Genomic DNA, 18,000 nt, shown 5'->3' on the forward strand with positions numbered 1-18,000 from the left:
TGCTCACAATCAACCCACAGGTCAAAAATAAATACAATGAAATTGCAAACCAATTTGTTGAGCAGTTCTAAAGAAGTAAACTGGAGGAGACTACAGTTGGCTCATGCCCATTCTATGAGCAGAGGTAGAGGCTATATTTGTCAAGGAAATGGTGTGTTGTATATTATTCACTCAGCCCTACTCCAAACACTAGCTAGGCAATAAGTTTTCTCTGTGAGTCAATAACCAAACACAGGAACAGAAGAGCAATACACCCCTCCGGTACATCAAAAGTAAGATTGTTTATTTGGATTAATGGAAGTTCTGCAATAGGGGTAGAAAAAAATGAAGGTTACAACATACTCTGCAGAACATATAAGCTTTTACTTACCGAGTGTTTGTAATATATTTCCCCTAGTTAGTTGCAGCACTAGCTTTCCCTAGCACCCACATTGCTGTGTTAAAGAGAGATTTCCAGATGTGCATGTCCAGGCGCTACCAAGGCTGGGGAGGTTGTGTAATCTAGTGGACAGAGCCCCAGGCAGGGAGTCAGGAGCTCTGGGTTCTATTGCTAACTCTCCTGCTGACCTCTCATGATGGTGAGCAAGTTACTTCCCCTCTCTTTCTCTTTCCAACTCTTGTTTGTCTTGTCTAGTTAGATTGTCAACTCTTTGGGCTGGTTTTCACTATATCTTTGTACGAGGCCTATCACAATGAGGCCGGATCTAGGTTGGGGCCTGTAATAGAAGTAACTCACAGTAAATGAATGAGTGATGTGGTTAATAGACTGACAGTAACTAGAGGAATGCAGCTGGCACTTGTCCATCATCTCTGCCAGAGGAATGTGTATATAATGGATACAAATCTAACTGTGCAAATCCAACGGTAACAATCACGGGGTAAACTCTTGGCTGCAACTAGAGGGTCCTGCAGAGTCAGAAGAGTTAACCAAAGTAGATGGAATATGGACTCCTGAGTCATTCCCGCGAGTATCTAGTCACCTGTCCCTTCTGAGGAGGGTTCCCAGCAACCAAATCTCTACTCTAACTTGTTAGGTAGAGAATCATCCCAGCTGTTCCAGCATTTGAATTGTACTTTTAAAAGTGCTGGTACATGTGCCCCTTTTTCCAAACATCAGCCCAAAGATCCACCCCTGCCCCCAGACAACGATTGCTCCAGCGAATCTGTCCCTCTTCAGGGCTTAAGGTGGGCTTCCCCTAACGTTCTCCCCTGAGAACAGGATAGCTGCAAGCCAATACCGACACGTCTCTCCTGTGTGCCCGCTACCCCCTATCTGGTGCTGGGAGCAGCAAAGGCGAGTGGGAAAAGATGGAACCCTTTAGAAAAGAGTCTCTGCCCCATATCTTGCAAAGCTGTGGTCAAGAAAGGAACATTTTGGAGCACTAGCTTGTCCTTCACTGCCCAAGCCCGTACCCTGCTGGCGCTACAAATTTAGAACAGAGCTTGGGGAGTTTCTGCCCCTCCATTAAGGGTAGGAGGCACTTATCTATCACAGTTGCAGCTTTGGAGAGAGGATTTGATCCACACTGTCCCTTTATGTCTCTCACCCTTCCCTTTTTCTCTCCATTCACCTTTTGTCAGACCCTGCTCAGGAGTGAAGGAGGAGAGGGAATGAGACCATGTCCCCACAGGCTGCAGGAGCCATGGGACAAGCTCCTTTGGCAGGCTGTTGAATATTCTGCTCCTTTATAAACAGTGCCAGGTTAGCTTTCAGCCATGAAGCGTGTAAAGTAGGAATGACGTGCCACGGGCCCGAGTGTCAGTTATGCACTGGGGATGTCTACGCTGCCTAGGTCTGACTGCAACATGTGTAGACATACCTGAGCGAGCTTTGGTCAAGCTAGATCCAGTATCAATAGGAGAGAAGCCACAGCAGCATGGGCTAGCTGCTCAAGGGCATACCCAGGATCCCAAGCAAGTTGTACAGCCCATGCTTTCATGACTAATTTACCCAAAGTAGCTTTGATCTAGTTTGCAACAGGTGTAGACATACTGCTGTCACACCTCTGATTGCAGTTTAGACAAACCCTGAGACCTCTTTGGGCCACTCTGACCGTGAGTGTCCAAGTCTTAATAGGATTGAGACAGCTGCTTTAGAACACACCCTGCTGGCCCAGCTTGCACAGAGCTGGTGTCAGGGCCCTACACAAGCCCTATTAGGAGGGGTGGAGTGCTACTCTGTGCCTATTCTCCACTTCCCATGGTCCATATGGCGTAATACAGAGTAGCTCTGAGGTTGCTCTAATTTACAGCAGGAGCTGGACGGTCATGCTGGCTGTTCCATAACACCGGGAGGTGGGTTCCAGTCATTTTTCTTCTTCCCCTCCAGTCCTGCTGCAAGGGCAAGGGAGAAGAATCCAGGCCTATGTGTTTAAAAACAGCGAGACGGAGCATTCTGCTAAACCCTGTACAAGCTGCATGTATACGTGGTCATTTTCATGTCTGAATATTGTTAATGAAGCAAAATCTACAAGCAGTGAGAGTAACTTGTCAAACAGTTTGCAATGTACTTGCCTCCTCCGCTATCCAACTGGTTCTAGCCCAGTGCCTTTCATTCACACACAGAAGGAAGGGTCGGAGTTAATACCTCAGGCCCAGTCTTTCTCAAATGCTTCAGGATAGCTCCATCCCCTCCCACAGCTCTCTGGCTTAGCTTTATTTATTGTGCTTGTCAGACGTAACCTCTCAAACTGTGTATAAGAGGCCTGAAAAATAATTGGACCAAGTGGGAATGCAGCCTCCTCCTCCCTAAATCCCCCAAGTCTCCTGGGACCAAGGCACGGAAGCTAGCCATGGTCAGGAGCATTGCGAGTTGATAAATTGCTGGACGAGGCAATGCAGGGATCCTAGGCCCAGCCCCACTGTAGCATTTGCAATCAAAACCCAGGGCACTGTGAAAATGGCTGCCAGTGCACAACACCGCTCCGCTGACCTCAATTTTCTCAGTGGAGAAAAGAGCAGGTCAAGTGGAAAGCACTTAAGGAGGAAATTTGTTTCCTCGCAGATGGGGAGGCAGTGAAGACAGCCAGCGATCGCCCACTCTGAAATAAACCAAATTAATTTTACACTCTGCTGTGAATTGAGGAGGTGGGGGTGGGAGCCTTAATAATAATGGACTTGGATGTTTCACTAGAACTCAACAAAACAACTGGCAAGAGGCAGAGATGCACTACAACCACATCTCAGACTGCTCCTACCGGAGGTGCTGGCTTCCCTTTGTTTTCTTTCCTTACAGTCTAACCCAACGTATTAACTGGAGTGGTTTATAATTCCAGTGTGATAAATGAGGCATTCTGAAGAGGAGATGGGGACACTGCGCTTTAATAACTTCCTTTGCTTCCTCCTTAACGATTTCTGCCCTCCAGCTGTTGTGACTCATAACTCCAAATGCAAGAAGTTGGAGAGTAGGAAATGGTCCCTCAAGGCAAAATTGAGCATGCACATGGAGGACTGGTGTCACTATAGCATCATCTCTTCCTGGAGCTGCAGCAGTGCTGGGAGGCTGTCTAGCACTGGCGATCAGTAAAACCATTCTTGTTATGGAAAGATGTGGTATTATTAAGATATAAGGTATCATTGTATCTGCTGTTCATCCTTTAAAAGGGTACATTAAGGACAGAGCTTACACTAAAGGGATCTAAGCTTTATGTGTATAGTTTGGTATCTGTCCTATGCAGATGTGAGATATTAATACAGGCATGCACTAGAAATACAGGAGGGTTGGTCCTTTCACATATATACAGCAGATACGTTTTTAGCAGAATAGGGGACTGTACAGAATGGCTGGAACAATCCTACAATGCGATGTTACATGGGGAATTCAAAGAGACAGCGTGGCCATTCTGCAGACATAGGAGTCCAGAGGAGCATTTCCGAAGCAATAAAGCAAAAGGTATAAAATATGCAATCCAAAGGCCTACAAGGCTATGGGAGCTAAGATATTACAGTGAGCTGTTCAATCAGGAGGGGCTAGAAAGTGAAATTAATGGGCAAAGGCATCTATAATCTATCAAAAATGCTGCCACCAAACTCATCTTCCTTGATTGCTGTTCCAGTCATATCACCCCCCCTTCTGCCCCCCACATGCGCACCATTTTATAACCCCGTTCACTGGCTCTGCCTCCCATTCCACATCAGTATCAAACTCCTTAATGGGCACCTGTTACGCTTCTGTGCAGACCCTGCACTCCGCTACCTCTGCCTCCTTTCCTGGCCCCTTGGCTCCCAAATGAAAGGAAGAGCAAAATTTGCAACATTTCCTGTGAAATAACTTTTGGAGGTGGGGGTGAGGGGAACAGAACAAGACTTTGGGACAATTGCTTGTTCTATGTCAATAAAATTGATCTGCATCATTTCAATTTCAACTCCTCCTAAAATGTTATAACGATATGTTTTGAAACAAAAAGTAAAATTGTTTTGTTCCAATAAGGATCCAATATGAATTTATCTAAATGTTTTTTTTTTTTTCAAAACAAAATGTTATTGAAATCAACATGTTCCTGTGGAAAGTTTTGATTTTGATGCTGTGGCATTTTCTGATGGAAAAAACATTCAGTTAGAAAAAAATTGACCAGCTCTACCCACAAGCGCTTCTGTGCCCTCTCTGATGTTGGACTCTATGCCTGGAATGTCCTGCCTGATACACAACCTCCTATCCTCCTTTGAATCCCCTTTCAAAACCCACCTTTCCCTTGCAATTCTGCACACAATCCACTGACTAGTAAAGTGCTTTGTGGTGGGGCAGGCAGAAGTAGCCTGTGTGGATGTAATAATGAGTAAAATAAAATCAATAAATAAAGTAAAAGCTGCATGCTCTGACGGAGTGTAGCAGTGTGCACAGAATACTGCCCCCGGGAGGCCACTCCTGACCCTGGTCTATCCCTAAAGGCACAACAGCTCCCCAAACAAAGATGCAACTACAGGGGACTTTATTAATTAGAAGCCCATTTTCCATTATTTAGGGAGATTCTGTTCCCATCTGGACTTTACTGTCAGACTGCCATCAGTTTGCACTTACTTTACTTTCAGTCTGCCAGGAGTTTTGTATGTTTTTGATGAAAAATGGATTTGACTATGGATAACATTTTAATAATAGTCTCTCCACAAGGGATATGCTTTCCTTTTTGATTGTCAAACCTAAGAATTTTGATACATGTGTACAGATTTGAGGATATTTAACAGTGCTTTCAGGAGACCAACTTTTTTCCACAGGACTGCAAATGAATAAAACGTTATTAAAATAATGGCAATTTATTAACCGTAAGCTTTTCCTTCCAGATTCCATGAATCCCCTCACTCCAATGTACAGAAATATCCATTTTGTTGAAAACTGGAAGGTCGAGCATATTACCAGCAACATGTAAGTCATATTGGCATTTTATAACATATCACTAAGGTATCTGCTCCATACCATACAGGGACCTAGGTAATCTTTTGTGAATTTGTTTTTTTCTAAAATAACTCATTGCCCCATTTCTTCTTTATTTTATTTTTCCCCATATGTCCTTGTTCTGAAAGTAGGTGATCAAAACTCCAGCCCTTTATATAATTTGACATGCAGGCTCTTCGGGATAAGAAAGCTATTTCCTTTTGTCCAAAGATCAATGTACTCTTTGAAGCTTGATTTTAGTTTTGCTTGTTTACTTGGTTGGTAATGTCACATATATAGCATGGGAAGCTTATTCACAATCACAGCCTGCCCCTTTCATGCATAGTGAGTAGTCTCTGACATCACAAGTAGCCTTACTAAAAGCAGTGGGATTATGGGTGACAGAATTCGGCCCTAAAACAGAATGGGATCAATTCCTTTTTGCATTATAACCCCTTTCCAACTGTGCACAGGAGTGGAAAGTTGGCAGATCTGGCTATTGGGGAATGGTGCCTCCATGATACACTTGGTCTCTCACCGGCCAACAGTTCTCTTTTCCCCACCAACACATATCTCCATTCAGGAGGCTGCTGGAACCTACAGGCCATGGGTGGGATGTTCAAAATCACCAGTCACTGAGACTGCACTCCGAAGTAACACAGGCACTGCTGAACATTGATATGTTCAGATCAAATAGGCCAATGCAAATGCAGAGGACAAATACGTTTTTAAATCTTGCACTGCCACTACACAAGCAAGTCTGTTCCCATTTAACATCTTTCTTTAAACATGGTCTCAAAGTTGCTCTTAACTCTCCATTCTGTGACATAAATCCCAGGTACAAGGTCATGCTGCCTGACAAAGAAAATGATTGCTTCCCCTTACAGCGATCACTCACCATTTTGAACTGCATCTGCATTCGATAGAATGGTTTCAGCTCCTCTGCCAAAATCTCAAATTCCACAAAGTCAGCCCAATTTCTCCCAGTCAAATTCACAGTCAAATGGTGGTGAACAAATAAGGCTTTTTAGGTGACCATGATGTGCCAGCCCACTGTACTCAAATATTATCCAAATAAATAGCTACTCATCTGTTTTTTTGGCATTACAAATGGGATTTTTTTTAAAGCTTGGCCTTAACCCAAACAAGTTCTCTATAAAATGGAACACTCCTTCATACATAATGTATTTTGTTAACTCTTGTCTTTCATTGACCGTTAGCATTTATATGTTCCTCTGCTTCAAGTTCAGTTCCACAGAAAATAAACCATTTATTATCAACTTTGCATGTGTAAACACCAGCATGGGCATTTTCCAATAAATAATGTTTGTGCACACAGGTGTTTAGTGCTTCAAAAGGGAACATGTAGCTGCTTGAGTGTGCAAAGGTGAGCAAACACAAAAGGACACCTTCTGAAAAATCAGACTCTTAGCTTTATAATGGCAGCAGCTCCCTAACCTTTTGCTTCCAATACCTTTTCTTCATCTGGCTTCAATATATATTATCACTCCCAAAGTCCCCTTCCATGGTGAAGGCAAATTGTCAGTTTCCTTTTAACATGGGGCAAGTTAGCAGTTTGATGGGAGATTTCTGCTAATGTTTAGGAGGCCACATATGTATTTAATTTAAAAAAAGAGACTTAATGTCATTCACTGGTAGCAAGAACTAGAAAGCATGAACTGGAATAGCAACGCTCAGAGTCTAACAAAGAGGGAACGGTTTTGAAATTGACATATTAGCAGCTATAAAATATCCTGGTTACAATGCATAGTGAAGTCTGAATTTGTGGTCACAGTATATCTGAGCAGAAGTGGAATCAGGGATACAAGGGGTGGAGGGCTGTTGTTTTGTTGGTAGCTAGATCCATAATAAGTCAAACAAGTTCTACAGAGAGATGTGACTCCTGGGCCCTTTGCAACAGCAATAGATAAGGAAAGTGTATTGTAGTGCTTTGAAAGAGCAGAGTCTGACTTTGCTGTTTTACACTTGGTTAATGATGCATTTCTCTGCGGCTGGGTCTGACAAATAAATTGTAACCAGCCTTGTCACTTTCACGACGCTGAACGTATTAGCTCAAAATGATGGTTTAGACTGGGCAGGACCCTGATCCCAGACACAGGCCTTGACACTAATAACTTTACATTCAAATGAAGGGATTGTCTTCTGGCTCGCGTCAGTTGCTGTCTGAGTTGTGGCATGCTGGTGCTTTCATCACAGCAGTGTGTAACAGGCACAGCAGATATCTGACGGAGTGGAAGCCAAAGACGAGGGGGCCATCGGCTGACAAGCCACCCTGTAATGCAGAGGGCAGTGGGATGGAAAACTTCCCACACAAAGTTCATCCATGTGCTCCTGATTAAAAGCATTTAGCTTCCAATGGATTCATCCACATTGGACATTTTAATTCCTGTTGAAAGCTGATCAGCATCCCTCTGCTGCATGAGAGCACTTTATGTCGCCTACACATACGCCAAAATACTCCCTGGCCTTGACAACACCCACAACAGTCACTGGAGCTGGCCAGGTTATTAGCTTCAAATGGTGAAGGATCCGTGAACAGGTTTGGGTTTTACAAATGTCTCCATTATTTGTTAAAAGGGAATTTTAGGCAGAGATTTTTCAAAGAGGCCTGGGGGATCGAGATGCAGAATTCTCAGTGACATGAGTGGGAGCGCGCTGCCTAACTCCCCTAGGTGGCTTTGAAAGATCTCCGCCTTTGTATGTGTGTAAAAACCATGCCCTCTTCGTGAACAATGTGCACATGGGAAAGCTGATGACTAGATTGTTCATAGCTCACCAGCCCCGCCTGTCTTTTGCCCCCCATGTAGAGAGTATGGTACCCACTGCTGAGAAGGACATGGAGAGGCTTTCTGGTGGTGGGAAGTTAGAGCCCTTCCCCTTCCCTCCAATCTCTGTTTGTGGGCCCAGGTGCTCATGGGGAAGTATGTTTCCTACCTTCTGCTCTCAGGCTTGTCTCCAGGCTTGATGGGCCCATAAAAATGGATGTGACAGTCAGATCTATAAGCTGCTGGGATGCTGCATGCTCTCCCCTGCTGCCACTCCGGGCATGTCTACATTGTGGCTCGGAGCGAGCCTCACAGCCCATATAGACAGGCTTGTGCTAGCAGAGCTCATGTTAGAGCACTAGAGGTTGCTGTGTGGCTGTTGTGGCACAAGTTCCACATAGCTATCTTTAGCACACTAGTGCAAGCCCCACTAACACAAGTCTGTCTCCCTAGGCAGCTGCAATGTAGACATACACTTAGGCCTAGAGATGTCAGAGAGGGCACTGCCTCCTCTGATGTCACTCCCAAGAGCCCCACCATGCCCACGTGAAGCTGTGGGGAATGGGGCGAGAGTGGGGTGGTGCAGCACCTCTTCCTGAGAACTGATGAGCTTATCCCCTCAGGACTGATTAGCCACCTGTGGGTGTGGAATCAGGCTAGGCCATGGAAATCCTGCTGGCTACACTCCCACACCACATCATGGGCAGAGCATCGTCCAGGTTGCACCATATTCCTATGAGCCACTCAAAGTCAGGTTCATAGCCCTCTGTTGCCCACATCAGGGCTTTGATTCTGCAATTCCTTATATGGAGTGCAGTGAACCACACAAGGTGATTGTACGTCTGGGCAACTGTGAGTAGAGACTATGTGTTGGTACCAATAAGGCTACATACTAGGCATGCTCTGTCACAAGTCACAGGGCCCCTGTGTGCACGCTCCATCACTGTCAAGAAGGGATGGTCAGAAAGGGACGAGGTGTGGAGGAGAAAGAACATGTCAGAAGAGACATAGGTTTAAGCACCATCTTCAATGTCCAAATGAGGTGCTTCGCTACACCCTCCTCTCTTTGACCTCGCTCCTGCTGGCAGACATGGGTAACACGGCAGTCCTGCAGCCGCTCTCTCATTCAGGCAGGGTTGAATTCCCCTGGGCTCCTTCTTCTGGGCATCAGTTTTTCTTTGCTTTTCTATGTGAATAGTCTGCACCTGCACAGGGCAACATCAAACCCAGTATATGGGTTTTTTCATCATTTCTGATGGGATTGGAATTGTTTCAGCATTTTCATACACATCCAACCCTTACAACCTGTAGATGAATGGCTGTTCTCCAACTACCAGTGCATGAGCAAGCCACACGGTCTGACACAGTAGGCTGAATGCTCTTTTCCCATAGTGCTCTTGTCTATCTACCGTAGCTCACTGCACAATGCAGGCCATGTTCCGAGCACATTCATCTATCTGCATTAGCCACTTTCTCCTTCAATGTTTATGAAGATGAAGTGTTGGACCGAAATCTCACCCTGGGGCATCACTCAGCACTTTGTTGCTATTGACTCCCAGAGCTTTTGACAGGGCTGCCCAGAGGGGGGGCAAGTGGGGCAATTTGCCCCAGGGCCCGGGCTCTGCAGGGGCCCCCACGAGAATGGCTGCGGCTCCCTCCCTGGCCCCAGCCCGACCCGACCCCGTCTCCGCCCCTCTCCTGGAGCCTCAACGCATCCAGGAGTGTCTCTGGACACCTGCAGCGTGGGTCCGGCGGGGCCCCTGAGCTCCACCCCGCTCAGAGCCGTGAGGTAAGGGGGCGGGGCTGGGAGCTCCAGGCTGCGCTGAGGCTTCGGGTGAGGGGGGAGCCAGGGGTAAGGGGCCAGGGCCAGGGGGTTGGATAAGGGGCAGTGAGTCCCAGGGACAGTCAGGGCACAGAGAGGGGGTAGAGGTTGGGGGGGGGCGGTCAGGGGACAGGGAACTGGGGGGTTGGATCGTGGCCGTTCCGGGGGTCTGTCGGGACTCAGCGGGGGAGTGGATAAGGGTCGGGGCAGTCAGGGGACAGGGAGCAGGGGTGGGGTCCCAGGGTGGTGGTTGGGGGTGGGGTCTCGGGGGGACGGTGAGGGGACAAGGAGCAGGATGGGTCAGGGATTCTGACGGGGGCAGTCGGGGGGCAGAAAGTGGGTGGGGGTCAGATAGGGGGCAGGGCCAGGCTGTTTGGGAGGCCCAGCCTTCCCTACCCTAAAGCTCATTCAGCAGTTTGAGGCTTGCAGAAGAGCCAAGCTGTTAGCTTTTCCATTAGGGCTACCATCCCTTTCACTTCTCAAATGCCAAATTATAGTCTATATTTAATTTCAGTGCCATAGGGAGATTCATGTCAGGGGAGAGTAGCTTCATTTAAAATTAGTCACTGGGGGAGGGATCACATGAGAAGAGCAATATCCTTCCCAACCCTACCAAGGGAGGCCCCCCTCCCCTGCATTCCCTGAGGCTCCAGAGGGGTTAATTCAGTGGTTCTCAAACTTTTATACTGGTGACCCTTTCACATAGCAAACCTCTGAGTGCGACTCCCCCCCCCACCCTTATAAATTAAAAACACTTTTTAATATATTTAACACTATTAAAAATGCTGGAGGCAAAATGGGGTTTGAGGTGGAGGCTGACAGCTTGCGACCCCCAGTAATAACCTCGTGACCTCCTGAGGGGTCCTGACCCCCAGTTTGAGAACCCTGGATTAATTTAATTTTAGCACCCTGTGTCCATTCACATGCATGTGCTATTTTAAGCATTTCAGTTTTCACAACATAGGCTCATCCCAGATTCTGGAACAAGCTCAAATGCTCAGTTCGTGGAGTATGTACATAAGCTATATTAAAGACAAACCCACAGTAACCGTCTCCAGTTTGTGAGGGACCCCATGGAGCCAGTCTCTAGGAAACAGATAAATGCATGGAGGTTAAGTCCATTAATGGCTATTAGCCAGGATGGGTAAGGAACGGTGTCCCTAGCCTTGGTTTGTCCGAGGATGGAGATGGATGGGAGGAGAGAGATCATTTGATCATTACCTATTAGGTTTACTCCCTCTGGGGCACTTGGCATTGGCCATTGTCAGTAGACAGGATATTGGGCTTCCTTAAATCTTCCAAGCACTACTAAATATTAACAATGCATTTTCTCTTTTATGAGGCAGGGAAAAGAGTGTTGTAATGTTTATACAACACCTCAAGCTCCTTTCTGTGTTGGTTAAAATAAGGGTTCTTCATTTCCTGGATCTGTGTGCATAATTTTTCAGCAGAAGTGAAGGGGCAGAATTTGGGATCTGCACCAGTTCCATGAAGTGGAACTAATACTCAGTATTATGCTCCCATTAAAGTCATTAAGCATGCTCCCATTAAAGTCAATGAGTGAAATTCCCACTGACTTCAGTGGGAATGAAATTAAGCCATCACTGAGCATTTTTTAATTACCTGCCCTTGATTGTTTGTCCATATTGTAGTGCATGAGATGTCCATTATAATTCCAAAGGGAATGATCACCAGGGGTGGATCCTGAGAGGGGGAAAGAAACTGCTGCCCGAAATTCAGCTGTGTCTGTTATCCACTGCAAGGATTAAACCGTACGGCCTTGTCACTGTCACAGGGACTGACATTGAGAAAACCACTGTTAGACTTTGAAACTCTGGGCCTTTGAGTCCCCTTCTGCTCATTGTCTGTTTGGCTAGTTACACTGGGAGTTCTTTTGGGCAGGGGCTGTCTCTCATTCTGCGTCTGCACAGTGTGTAGCACAATCATAGAATCGTAGAAGTATAGGACTGGAAAGGACCTCAATAGGTCATCTAGTCCAGTCCCCTAAATGGAGCCCCAAAGTCATTTGCAGCCTCTAGGTGCTACCATAATACAAATAATAAATGATGCAGAGTTTCATAGGTTGCAGGGTTAGAAGGGACCATTGTGATCATCTAGTCTGGTCACCTGTATAATACAGGCCAGAGAACTACCCCAAAATAATTCCAGCTCCCCATTTCCCCAAAAGTGGGGCTGCCAAGGAGTCAGGAGCCTCAGCTCCTCACGGTCCACCATGCAGGCCAGCTGGCAGGAAGCCAGGCAGATTTCTCTTTGGACCCTGCTGGGTTCCATCAGGCTTTTGCCAAAATCAGACAATCACCGAGAAACATTTCCATTCTGAAAAATCATAGAAATGTAGGGCTGGAAGGGGCCTCAAGAGGTCATCTGGTCCAGTCCCTTGCTCAAGGCCAAGTACTCCTAGACCATCCCTGACAGATGTTTGTCCAACCTGCTCTTAAAAACCTCAAAGGATGGGGATTCCACAGAGTCCCTGGGAAGCCTGTTCCAGAGTTAATTACCCTTTATCATTATCAGAGAGGTAGCCGTGTTAGTCTGATTCTGTAAAAGCAGCAAAGAATCCTGTGGCACCTTATAGACTAACAGACGTTTTGCAGCATGAGCTTTCATCCGAGTCTTGCATCCGACGAAGTGGGCATTCACCCACGAAAGCTCATGCTGCAAAACGTCTGTTAGTCTATAAGGTGCCACAGGATTCTTTGCTCCTTTATCATTAGAATGTTTTCCCTAATACCTAACCTAAATCTTTCCTCTGCAAATTCAGATGACAAAAATGTTTTGCCAGAATTTTTCATCCCCATTCTAGCACATTTATTGAATTTGCTATTTTGTCCCCATTCTCAGCAATTGCTGTCAGTCACAAACAACAGTAGCTCTTTGACCTGACACAGGTGGTGCCTATCTGCCTGGAGGACAATGTATGTGGCTCTGTGCCATGCACAGAGCTGATTGCACTGAGTGGCAAAGTCTGGAGGCTGATCTTCACAGCTCAGTGTCTGTCCACAAGGCAGGACACCTTGCTCCATACTGTAGTCTGGATGTATGCATATATAATGTGAAGATATACAATTCCACTGTATGATATTCCCAAGATGTGGTCCAACAGATTCTGCAATCACAAACATGTTCCCCAGAGACAAAAGGCTTGCTAATGCTTCAGCCAGGTGTCAACAAGGTCAAATGGACCAAAGGGAGGGATAGCTCAGTGGTTTGCACATTAGCCTGCTAAACCCAGAGTTGTGAGTTCAATATTTGAGGGGGCCACTTAGGGAACTGGTGCAAAATCAGTACTTGTTCCTACTAGTGAAGGCAGCGGGCTGGACTCAATGACCTTCCAAGGTCCCTTCTGGTTCTAGGAGATAGGATATCTCTATTTTATTTATTTATCACCTGACTAAGTGGCCTCTCTTCAGCATGAAAGAGGATGTGGGAAAAAAATCTACATTTTGACAAAGCATCTTAAGGTTCCTGGCCATGCAGACTTTGTATCCTGAGCATCAGCTGGAGAAAATTCTTGTGCAAGAGAAAGGGCTATAAGAGGAGAGGGCAGATGCCCCAAATCATCTCTCCCTTGCTCTTCCTTGGCATCATCAACCCCTGAAGAGCAAAGGAAGCAGCACTGGGCTGGGGGGAGAGAATCCTGACTGAAAGAGGTTCAGCCAGTAAGATGCTGGAACTTGTGGTGAGAGACACCTTTGCTTTATATTCATTTAGCTTGTTAAGTTAGGTGGTAGCTGCATTTTACCTTTTTATTTTCTAGCAACCAATTTGACTTGTTTATATTACCAGTTCGCAAGTCATTTAGAAGTTGAAACTTTTTCGAGAGCTCCAATATGAGAATGGATGCTGACAGACACCCTCGTATTGCCCTACGATGGACACCACAAGGAAGAAGGAGGAGAGGTAGACCATTGGAGACGTGGCGAAGGACCATTGAAGAGGAAATGAAAGATTTGGGAATGAAGTGGGATGAAATCTGCTGTCTCGCTCAAGAACAAAATGAATGGAGGAGAGTGGTTGGCGCCTTATGCTCCACAGGGAGTGAATAAGGAGAAGAAGAAGAAGAAGAATTTGACTTGTATGCCTCATAACTTGTAGTCACTTAAAATCTATCTTTCTGTAGTTAATGCATTTATTTTGTTGCTTTATCTAAACCAGTGTGTTTGGACTGGAGTGTTTGGGGAACTCCATTTGGGATAACAAGATTTGTTCATATCATTTTCTATTAATAAATGACAGACTTTATATGAGGAGGGTTCTGAGCAGTACAAAATGCTAATTTATGGGGGAAAGTCTGGGACTGGGAATTTGCTGGTGTTGCTCTGCAATGTAATTCATGAGTGGCTGGCCATAGCACTCATACAGTATAGCTGGGAGTGGTTTACATGCTGGAGGCTGTGTATGAGCCGATCAGGAATTGTTACTCTCACAGCGAAGCAGGGTAAAGGCACCTCAAGTTGGAGAATTGAGGGGCCACAGCCGTCCATCAGTCCAGATTGTACCCTGAGTAATGTCACAATCCCCTCTCTGTCTTCATAGATTTCATGACCAGAAGGAACCATTAGATCATCTCTAGTCTGCCTTCCTGTATAACACAAACCAGGGGTCTTCAGTCAGGTACTGAGCCCAATAACATATGTTTGGGTAAAGCATGTTTTCCAGAAAGGCTTCCGGTCTTGATCTGAAGACTTCAAGAGAATCCACCACTTTCCTTGGTAGTGTGTTCCAGTAATTAATCACCCTTGCTGTTTGAAATGGGCCTTTTTTTCTACTTTGAATTTGTCTGGCTTCAGCTTCTAGCCATCGGTTTTTATTCTGCCTTTCGCATAAGATTAAAAAGCCCGTTAGTATTTTCTCCCTGTGAAGGTACTTGCACACTGTAATCAAGACCTCTGAGCTCTTTCTGTCTCTCACTATAGAGCATTTTCCAGACCTTTAATCATTTTTGTGGTTCTGTTCTGCACTCTCTCAAGTTTTTCAAAATCCTTTAAAAAAAGGGGGACATCAGAACAGTTCACAGTATTCCAGTATCCATTTCACCATTGCTGTGTACAGGGGAAAAATCACTTCCCTACTCCGATTCCCTACACCTTCCCCATCTGACTGCTGCTCCTGTTGATGGTGCGTTCCTTTATTTTGTTTAAGGAAGCCAATTATTTTAAAACACTCTCCCCAGCTCCTTGGCATCTCACACCCCAAAATACAAAACTAGCACCACTGGTATAAATACAAGGTATAAGTGTTGCCATTTTATTAGAAGTGTCACAATATTTGGTGTTTATCTTAAATCTCCAGTTCCTGAAGCCTTTGATTACATGAGATTCTTGCCTTTCACTTAAAGAGAGAAAAGTACATTTCTAGCCACTGTATTTTGATTGTGTAGAATAGCTGGAAAACATGAACCCTACTGACTCAAAAAGCAAAAGACAAAGCAATAGACCCCAACTTTTTTAATGGTGATTTTTTTAGCCAATCTAATTATTATTTTAGGGCTTGATTAAAAATTACCAAATATTTGCAGTTGGCTGTACTGCAGTATTTGAGAGTGAACATGTTTATTCACATGTGCAAACATGAGTGTGTGGGGATCGCATGATGTCACCAACACTTGCAACTTTCTCTTAAATCCTGTAATGTTTGTTGTCTTTCCTTGCAGACTGTGACTAGAAAAAAAGTCCGTAGCTCTCATGGTTGCAGAGAAAAGCTTGAAAACATGACTAAAGTGCACCCTACAGGCCCAGATACCAGCAGGCAAATCAAAAGCACCCAATGTATGCTATTTCTTTTAAAATCTCATGCTTTTGAAGCCAACTTCATGATATTCTGGCAACTGATGTGTGATTTTTGACCACTTCGTCTTGGTAATTCTAATTGCCCCCAGAGTTCCGGGGAACATGTGATGGTTGTGTGACTATTCTCAGCTGAGCACATGAGAGAGGCTATGAACATGGCCAGGTCCCAGTGCAATTTGGATTTCAGACACTTGTTTGCCAAGTAGTTTCCTGAGCTGTAGTGCAGAGAAAAAGGAGCCAAATTCATACCCAGCAGTCCCAGGTCCTTTTTATCAAGCTTCCCCACAGAGAGCTTCCAACATGCCTCAGCTGTGATGCTAAGGTAGAAGCAGGTCCCTATGCCCAATCATAAATCCCCGTGTCCTGCTCTGCGACTGTAATTTTTATTCTGTATTTTTCTATGAAGCACAAGATCCAAACTGGAACCACTTCCTTTGGCAGAGGCTGGTGAACCAAGTGTGACAGAGATTCTAAAGTGGGGCAGATTCGAATTGTAACACAGCTGTGAATCCCTCTGTATGCCAGGACAAACCCTCAGGACTAACCAGGCTCCTGACTGGTGATTAGCAAAAAGATGGAAGTTTTCTTTCCTGCAGACAGGTGGTACATTAGTGTAGAGATGAGGTGCCCAGGCAGGCTGGCATGCTTATGATTTGCAGCTCCGGTTTGAAACCTCTACACAGTGTAGTTCAGGCTTTAGAAAATAAAAACTAATAAGAATCATAACAATTTTGTTTTCTGGCTGTAGCCTGCAGCAAGCCAGACACAACATGGGAATTGAAGAATAAAGGCCATCAACTTCCCGTGGCTCCCCTCCTCCTCTTCCTTCCCCCAATCCTCCTCCCCTTGCTCCAAATTGTTCTGAAAACATTGCTTTTGCCTGGCCTATTTCAGTTTTGCAATGAAGTCATCAAACAAGATGACAGGGACTTTCCAAGAGTGAAATCAATCAGCAACTTTCCCTTTTGCTTTTTCTGCTCAGGCAGGAAATAGGTGAATAAATTCTAAAAGCGTCAAAGGGAAGGGAAATGGGTAATGGATGGATTGGATTCAGCACAGGGAGGAGCAGCTAGACGGACAGGGTGTCTGGACTCCAGCCAGCCCCTCTGAAATAAATGAAGCTATTAGGCTGTGTTTGTTCTGATGTGAGGAGTTTAGCCAAGTCGTCTCTGGTATGGGCTTCTCCGGCCTGACTTAAAAGAGGGATTATCTCTCCCCTGCTCTGATCTTCTTTATGTGAAACGGAGCCTTGGTGGTGACAGGGAAGTGCAGCCAACACCCAAAAGCCAGTCTGACATTTTCCCTACTGCAATTCTGATCAATGGGCCAGGCTGGAAACCTCTTGCTCACATTAGTGTGTAGTTACTCACATGTCCTATTGACTTTAATGAGACCAGGCCTGTGAATGTGTGAGTGACTGGGTCTCAGGCTGACCTGTTGTTTGAAGAGCCCCTCTACACACCTACCTTATGCCCTTATGTGGCCTCCCTAGACCTTGGAACCGGGCACACAGGAATAAGCAGGGTTCTCGCTTTGGTTCCTCCCTTTCTGGAGGCAGTTGGTGGGATGAGGCAGGGGGTGAACAGAGACTGTTCACTGGGCAGGGGGACTAAACCCACCCATATGGGTGTAGCAGTGGAGAGGGTGTGTGTGTGTGGGAGTGTAATCTGCTCCCTGTATAAGTCACATGGATGTTTCAGAGTGACAGTGCCACCTAGGGCTGTTCCTGGGGTAGTGTATGTTATGCACCACTCTTTTCTTAGGGCTGCAAATGAACGTCATAGCGTAGCCTGGTGTGAATGAACCAAGGCAATGACAGCAAGCGGCGCCTCACATCAAATCTTCCTTGCAGTGAGGGCACAGATGGTGCTGAGTGAAAGACGGTCTTTCAAATGTACAGATCCCAGCCTATTCGAGAGTATCGCCAATACCTTAACTTGCCTAAAAGTGAACACAAGTAGTGCAAAGACTTGAGCGCAGGCGCTTGGTACTCGTGATGGTTCAGCCCACTCAGAAGATGGGCAGGTGGGTTCTGCCCCAGCTAGTCCTTCTGGATGGATTTCAACGGTTACCCTGAGTAGAGCGCACTGAAGTAGTACAATGTGATGGCGATGATAAAGGTGTGGATGGCTTCTACAAGGTCCACATTAGACAAGGGTGCCTGCAGACACTACAGACCATGAAAGTCACAATAAGTCTCTACTGCTAGTTGAG

General features: G+C 45.7%; 1 long non-coding RNA gene across 1 annotated transcript in view; it reads left to right on the forward strand.

The window, feature by feature from the left end:
- The window catches only part of LOC120372421, a 35,045-nt gene extending 21,136 nt beyond the window's left edge, over positions 1–13,909 (forward strand). The window contains exons 2-3 of the long non-coding RNA XR_005584958.1: positions 5,278–5,359; positions 13,784–13,909. This is a non-coding gene — a long non-coding RNA (uncharacterized LOC120372421). The remainder of the gene's footprint in view (positions 1–5,277; positions 5,360–13,783) is intronic.
- Positions 13,910–18,000: the final 4,091 nt, after the last annotated feature.

Source organism: Mauremys reevesii, linkage group 9 (assembly GCF_016161935.1).
Source record: "Mauremys reevesii isolate NIE-2019 linkage group 9, ASM1616193v1, whole genome shotgun sequence".
Lineage (NCBI taxonomy): Eukaryota > Metazoa > Chordata > Testudines > Geoemydidae > Mauremys > Mauremys reevesii.